Source organism: Coptis chinensis, chromosome 9 (assembly GCF_015680905.1).
Source record: "Coptis chinensis isolate HL-2020 chromosome 9, ASM1568090v1, whole genome shotgun sequence".
NCBI classification, from domain to species: Eukaryota; Viridiplantae; Streptophyta; class Magnoliopsida; order Ranunculales; family Ranunculaceae; genus Coptis; species Coptis chinensis.
The window spans coordinates 18,466,744-18,475,410 of NC_141464.1; positions in this window are offsets into that span (position 1 = coordinate 18,466,744).

An 8,667-nucleotide genomic window follows, 5' to 3' on the forward strand; every position below is an offset into this window, starting at 1 on the left:
TATCTCACTCTCACTCATGTATTTATCCTTTGTTCTATTTTATGTGCTATCTACTAATTAATCTTAATTTTGTCCATGATATTAACCTTTATTATCATATAAGACTCCAACTAAGTTTACTCTGAACTAAACTTTACTATCACAAGGCATAGGTTTACTTGGCTTCTCAAATAGGTTTGAATTTTCAAAATTTAAGTACAACCTCGACTAATTGCAAGAGAGAATTACTCTATATCATGGATCTAGGACACCTACTTTTTGGCGATGCAAGACTAAAACCACACTCAGTTTTACACCAGATGATGTAAAATTTATTTTTCACTTCTTCTTTACTTCTAACTAACCTCAGATAATATTTGAATACATAAGTAAACTATTTGTTGGTTAGTACTGAAATCAGCACTAGGTCACTCCCCAGTAGATAGCTTGATGATGGATCATTGTGTATCATGGTAGCATGTGGATGGGAAAGTAGATATAAACACGTACTTCTCTAACTGTTGAATAATGTGAGAAAATTGTGAAAGGGTAGTAACTTGTAGAAAGGGTAGCTCTCTCTGGGTGTCCATATCAACAGAGCCCCAGGAGACAAAAAAGAAAGTTTACCAGTTTTGAGCTCTCGAAAAAAAAAAAAAAAAAAAAAAAAAAAACTTTGTTAAACCCCTCCCCGAATCAATCTTCGCCACTTACTTCTATAAGTAAGTTTGGCCACTGCATCAACGAGTCAAACACCTTGAGATGTTATTAATTTCTCTCTTCAGCTTCATTAAACATTTGGGGTTTAGGGTTTGGCGAGGATTTTTTCAGGAGAGATCTTTTTCTAATTTTGTGGTTTCTTTAATCATGATCGAATTCCTCATAATATTGCTCTAATACTTAGTGATTTTGAAGTAAAAAATATTTTTTAACAACTTCTTCAATTGTTCCCTTCTTTATTTTCAATTAGTGATAGTTACTGTTTGTGTTGAATTGATTTGGGGTCTAAGTGTTTGTGACAATGTCTCATTGAGTAGGAGAAAAAAAAACAAAAAAGGGAACATCATAACTAATAAGCCAGTGATTTATTATTTCTACTAAAGATGAAACATTGTTAAGAAGTGGAACTTCATGAATAAGTGTGTTTTTTCCAACTATAATGATATGAGGGATGCTATAGTTCAACAACTTTTCTTCCGTCTGAATTAGAGTTTTAACACTTATTTTTTACATGATAAAGCAACTGCAATGAATATGTCGCAGTTATCCTTTGAGTTTTCATAAAGACAGGCAACATATAAACAAATCTAGGAGAACAACTTTCCTAACAAGAACAGGTTGTTCTCATTTCTTCGACTTTAATTGGCTTCACTCTCTTCATAAATCAGTCTCTAATCAATATCAACTCCTACATATATTATGTTTATTTTAGCTATATTAGTTAGTTTTAATTTTATTATAACTATTGTATAGGTGAGGCAAGTGATTATGCCTTTTTCCTATCGAACTACCACATTTACATATGTATATATATTTTTGGAAGGAATGACAAGTATTATGCTTATTGTAATGATCATTGTATAGGTATTGTTATTGGCTGACTTAGAAAAGTTCCTTTTACTGATTTTTCTGATTGATGTGTCAAATTGTATTGTCATATATTTATGATTGAACAATTCCAATAATGAGGAGTATTTTTAATTATGATGGCTTCACTTTCCTTCATCTATTCATTTTCTGAAAGGCAAAATTCTCAATTGGTTGTTGAATATGCACGAGTGTATTGTTGCTCCAAACCAACTCAAATTAGTGATTTAATTTGTGATAGAATGTAGTATTCTAAAAAAAACTACCTAGGCGGTGCTAGATGCTAGGCAGTGCCTAGCTAGCTGACTTGCCTAAGCCTAAGACACGGTTCAAAAAATGGTGGCCTATTAGTCGACTTCTAGGCGGACTAATCTTTCTCCCTTATCGCAATTTGTTTTTCACTTATTGTGTTTTGCATCGATCATCTCCAATGTTATATGTTGCTGAGAACCTATGTGATTGTAATCTTTGCAAAATAGGTCGTCCAAAAAAAATTATTTCTTCGTGAACATGTTTTCTCTTTGAGTAATTTTTTTGGGAGTTGGGACAAGGTAAGCAATTTCTAAAATAACCATATTCGTTTCTTCAAATTCTCCTGCAATTATCCATTAGTAATTCTACTCTATTTTTTTTAGCTTATAAGTTATAACTTAGTTTTGGCTTTTTGGCGCTTTTTTGGTGATATTGAGGTTTGGATACGTAGTTACTTAATTATTATCAACTACATGATGTACATTGTCACTTATTTAGAACTACACTTTCTCAGTTTTAAAGTGACAATGATCGAGTTTGTTATCATTTTTTCAGAACTTGGTGGTTGCTTAGGAAATGAAAGTCTTATAGTGGAATTTTTCAATAAGATTTGAGCTTTTTTTTTGTCAAATTCATGTGTGCAAATGATGTTGTCGTATATACATAGGAAAATCAATTAGAAAGTATTTCTTAACACAATGGACTCAATGCAACTTAATTATTAGTATAAATTGTTTATTTTCTTTGAATTGTGCTTCCAAGGTTTCACAAGAAGGAATATGATAGATTAATTTTGTGACCAAATCAATGACTGAGGAGCGGTCCTGCTGGTGTGTAAGTTCTTTACGTTATACTAATACTAGGACTAATGTTATTCATTGCCAACATCTTTGTTATAGCTTTAGTACTCATAATGATGCATATTTCAACTGATATTTTGAGTGTGTATTGTCATAGTTTAATGTGTTATATGAACTTGAAGGTTATATAAAGATGGATATTATTTAATCCCAGTTACAAGATGATGCCATGCCTGCCAATAGAAATATATCACACCAGTCTAGACACACCTTTAGAAACACAATGTCCAGCCGACAAGGTTGTTTACCTTAGATCCCAAGTTATACTCTATACATATAGGGCATAACCCTCGAGGGACTATACTTACATAACAATACCTACTTATAAAGAAAAGGGCAATGGTTAAATATTGTATTAATTGATTTAGCTAGCGCAAAACCTTCGAGGGACTGTACGTAGGTAGTACCTGCTTATAAGGAAAAAGGCAATGGTTCAACATTGTGTTAATTGGTTTAGCTAAGTTGTAATTTGTTTAGGCAAGGTAGAAAATAAAAAACATTCGTAACACGTTGGGCACTCCATAAAGACACTTAAGGTCAGTATGCCAATGCCAACCACCACTGCAAAAAATCTATTTGTAAAGGCAAATTTATGGGATAACAATAACTTAAGGTCAATGTTGACACTCTTCTTTGTTAGATGGATTTTATAGATTAAGGTTAAATGCTAAGATTATATTTACTATTTTCTAATATGCGAAGCGTAGATGTTCAAAGTTCTCAATGTTGATCATATAGATATTAACATGACTTAGTATAAACCCATGGATCTTCTTGCTTTATGACAAAATGGTCAAAAGCTCTATCACTACTTAGTCATAAAAGGTTGAAAAGGTTATTTGTTTCTTAACCTTAACTAAATTTCTATTGTACGTTTTAGTAAGCATTTCGTCCTTGACTTATTCTTTGCAAGCATTTCTTTATTTGCCGCCCATACAAACATTGCCTACACAATTTGCTTATTTGTCATGTCCCTCATGATCTGTGTTACAGAGTTTGCAAATTTTAATTAATTCATGTGCAATCTCTCAACTGGAATTTGCCATCAAAGAGTTTTCTTTGAGCTCAAGAAATGCAATTGGCCCGTCATTCAATCTTTGTAAGTTACGTTTCATAGAGTTACAAAAAGTTGGAATGCTACTTTTGGTTTAATTTGGATTGTTTTTACTATTTGATAAAAATGATGAAAGCATCAAACTTGATTTTAGTATAGGTAGAATGTGATTATCTTCGGGTAGTGTTGTCATTAAACATATCATATTGATCAGTCTCCAAATGTGCTTTTTATTACCTTTACAATGCTTCATATATGCCCTTCTTATGCTTAATGAATAATCAACTTATATATATATTTTTTTTTGCTAAGTGGTAATTGATTAATAATAAAAGAATAAGAGTTACATGGTACTTAAAAGTAACAGCTAATGGAAAGGTAACAACAAATGTATGACTTTCCTAGTACATGAGAATCTAGTTGACAAATCTGAAGTAAGTAGTATAGTGGTTCTCTAATTTTTTTATTGAAAGGAGGTCTGGAATCCCACCATTTACTTTCTCCTTGAAGAAGAGCAACCCCATGTCTTACACAATTGTCCACTCCTAAGTTAGTCTCTCTCCATATTGGAGTGACATTGATCCATGCTGCTTCGGCCTTCATCCTTTGCCTCATAGGTTTGAATCTCCAATGCAATGTATTATTCTGAAAAGCTTTAACCACCGAGGAGGAGTCACATTCCACCCAAATATATCTCCAACCCATTTCCAATGCTTTTTTGATGGCTTGCACAATTGACATTGTTTCGGCCAGAAAGTTGATAGCAAAGCCCATGCCACCAGCTGCTGCTCCCAAAAAATCCCCCTTATAATTTCTGAATACCAAACCCCATCCTAACCTTCCTAGATACCCCTTGAGCATCCATCTGTGTTGATCTTTAGAATTCCCGGAGGAGGTAAAAGCCAAAAACATTCAAAGATTTTGGGGGATTTGCTAAGTTTGTGCTGAAGATTAAAGCATTTCAGTACCTTAAGATCATGTACTGAGTTTTCCATGTGGCCTGATGACTTGTGATGGGCTCTTATTGTTGCTCTCCTGATCAAAAAGGTCACTTGTGTGTAGCTTGACTCTTTACTGTCATATAACACCTTCTTCCTGTTCTTACAAAGGCTTACCATGGCTGTCAGTGAGCACGCTTTCCACATGTCTAGTATCAGTGAACTGAAGTGCTTACCCTGCTTTTGCACATCATTAAAGGTTTCCAGCTCATTATGTATGTTGAATATTTCCCTTACATATTTCCAAACTCTCTTCGCGAAAGAGCAAAGATATAGGATATGAGCCAGAGTTTCATCTTGTGTTCGGCAAATGCAACATCTTGAGGTGAGATGTATCGTTCTTTTCTATAGTTGGTCATCAGTTCAAGTTGCCCTATGTGCAGGCTTCCATGCATTCCTTGTGTCCTGGGAATGACTTTACTGCTCCAGATGAAAGGACACCATGCTGGCTTTGCAAAAAAATTCCTGATTGCTTCATGTGCCACTGACACTGTAAATTCTCCTATAGTGGAAGCTATCCAGACCCTTGAATCTTCTTGAGAGTTATTCAATTGTTGTATTGAGGATATATCGATTCCCAGCTGTTGTAGCACTTGCATCATTTCATTCGAGAATTGCCATCTATCATCTTGTATATATTCACAAAGTCTAGATTGAAATTTAATTATCTCCTTTCTTTCCTCTTGAAAATACTCGCATATTGGTTTCTGCATCAACCAATTCTCCCTCCAAAGATTAATAGATTCTCCATTCCCAACCACCCAGCCATCTAAGGGGGACATTTCGGTAAGAGCCCATTTGATTCCTATCCACACAATAGAGGTTTTGTAGTTAGACCATCCACTAACTCTATTTAAATATTTACCTCTCATGAAACGTGATCAATCTCCTTCTTCTATGAGCAAACATCAGGCTTGCTTCATAAGCATTAAGAGGTTAATATCTTTGAGTCTTCTGATCTCTAAGCCTTCTTCGTCTATTGGCTTACATGACTTCTCCCAAGAGACTGTGATTGTTTTCCTTTCCGCTAGATTGCCACTCCATATAAAGTTCTAGATAATGGATTCACATTCCTTTATCACTGAGCTTGGCCATTTGTAAATGGCCATGTTAGCAGGAATACTATTGAGAACATGTCATGCCAGCACTACCCTTCCTTGAAATGATAGCAACTTGCTAGCCCACCCTGAAGCTCTTTTTCTAATTTTATCCACCAGAGGAGTTAAAGCCACTTTAGTTACTTTCCCCTTGATGAGTGGTACCCCAAGGTATTTTTCTAGTAGAGTACCTTCATTGATGTTAAAAGACTCTTGAATAAGAGCTTTTCTTTTATTGGCCATAGGACTGAGAAAAAGCTTGCATTTTTCTTTGTTGATGAGCTACCCTGAGGAATCATGATACTTGTTAAGAACCTAACCAGTTGCTTGATACATTTCATGTTAGCATTACTGAATAGGAAAACATCATTGGCAAACATTAAATGTGAAGGGCTACAGTATTTCGCATTTACCACCATGTGTAGTAGCTTCCTTTTATGAACCAGTTTGGTGATATTTCTGCTTAAACAATCCTCTGCCAGAGCAAATAACATGGGAGATAGGGGATCACCCTGTTTAAGACCTCTTTCTGCTGTAAAGTGACCCTGGGGACCTCCATTGAGCATGATAGACAATGAATTGGTTTCAAATGCTCCTTTAAGCTATTGGATCCATCTCTCATAGAATCCCAACTGATGGAGTACTGTCTATAAGAATTCCCAGTCCAAAGTGTCAAAGGCTTACTAGATGTCAATCTTTATGGCAATGCTACCCCCGTGTCTGGGAGTGTGAAGTTCATTGATTATTTTCGAGGCTAAACTAATGGCTTGTTGTGAGTTCTTGTTTGGTATGAATCCATATTGCACCTTGCGGATAATCATTTCTGCCAGTGGACTTAATCTTGTGGCTAAAATCTTAGTGACCACTTTGTAAATGAAGTTAGAAAGGCATATAGGTCGATATTTATTCACATGATTTGCATTCTTTTCTTTTGGAATTAAAATTATGAAGTTAGGATTAAATCCAAAAGGCAATCTAGATTTCATGAAAAAATAGCTTATAGCCTTTACTAGATCATGTTCCACTATGTCCCAGCAGTGATAGAAGAAGAACCCAGTGAAGCCATCTGGCCTTGGAGAGCTATCTGCATTAAGATGGAAGACTGCTGATTTGACTTCTTGTGCTGTTGGTAGTGCCGAGAGAGTTATATTGTCTGCTTCAGAGATAAGCTGGGGCATTGTGTGAATAAGATCCCAGCCGGTGTCATGCCCAACTTTTTTAAAATTTTATGAGTAATGTTTGACCAGGAAGTCGCCAATATCTTTTTGAGAGTCCATAAGAAGCCCTTCATCATTCCTCATTTCGGTAAATAATGATTTACTTCTGTTGAGATTGGCTTGGGCATGGAAGAATTTGGTACTTCTGTCATTGTCATTATCCTATTTTGATCTTGATTTCTGCCTCCAAAATTTATGTTCTTGTTCCAGCAAACCCTCCACTTTATTTTCTTGGTACAACATTTGATTTGTGAAATCCTCATAAATGTTTCCTTGATCAAAATGTTCCTGCATCTGTTCTAGAATTTTTTTATTCTTCTTCCACCTTAACTTTGATATTGCCATAGACTTCTTTGTTCCAGATCTTCAGCGTCCCTTTCTGTCTCTTCAACTTTTGCGTCAGGACAAAAATCGAGTTCCCCAGAATAGGAGCTGCCCAACTCTGTTCGACCAATTCTCTATAGGAAGGGTGAGAGCACCACATGTTAAAGAATTTGAAGGGAATATTCTTGGGCTTCAGAATGTCGATGCTTCTCCCCACTAATGGAGAGTGATCAGAGCATATTCTGTTATAGATTTTGTAATTCCATCCTGGGTATTTGGAGCTCCATAGTACATTACAAAACATTCTATCCATTTTACCCACAATTTTAAATCTCCCCACTTGTTTATTCCACCATGTGTGATGAAATCCATTGCAAGGGACTTCCAACATTTGGGTATTGCTAACACATTCTCGAAAGTCATTCATGGCCACTGCTGATGGTCTCTTACCCCCCTGTTTTTCAGTGTAGCTCAAATAAGCATTGAAATCCCCCATTATGAGCCATGGCAGATTAGAAGTGCTAATGTGTTGTAGTTCCATCCATAGCTGCCTCCTTTGTATATAAATACAATGGGCATGACTTATTGTAATAAGAATACCCTCTACTTCCACTGTGAGTTGTTGCTGTGAGTAGTGCAGGAGGTTAGGAGGAGTGATATTTGCTTTCCAAAAGAGCCATAGATTAGGCTAACCATGACCTGAGTTATGATAAAAGGATGTACTCATGCCTTGTGATTGAAGAAAAAACATAGAAAAATCTTGAGGATTGATCTTCGGTTCCGCAATGCCCAGAATGTCAGGATCCCATTTATTGATCAGCTTCGACAAACAATTCTGTGATTTGTCATTCCCGATACCTCTAATATTCCAAAAGATGCACCTCATTGCGAATATTGGAGAATTATTGGATAGGAAGGTTAAACACCTTTAAGTCTCCCTTCTTCCAGTCCTAAACCTTGATCTGGACTTGGTGGATGTGGGAGTTGTTTGTTGCAGCTTCCACTGTGGTTTATAGCCACTGTTGGTGTTATGGCCTTGTACCTCAAGATTAGCTTGCATTGGACTTGCTATGTTTTGGGCTTGTTCTTCTAGCACCTCTTCCTCTGTCATGTCTACCCATCTACAAGGTATTGAGAAAGCTGGGTCCGTGGGTCTCTCTTCCTCATTAATGGACTGATGTGCCACTATAAAGTTTAGGATTTTTTCCACTTCCGAATCTGCCAGTCTTTTCCCAGGGGAGACTTCTGGAGTCATGATGCTTGAACTGCTACTATTGCCGGAGGAGTGAATAGTAGCATTTT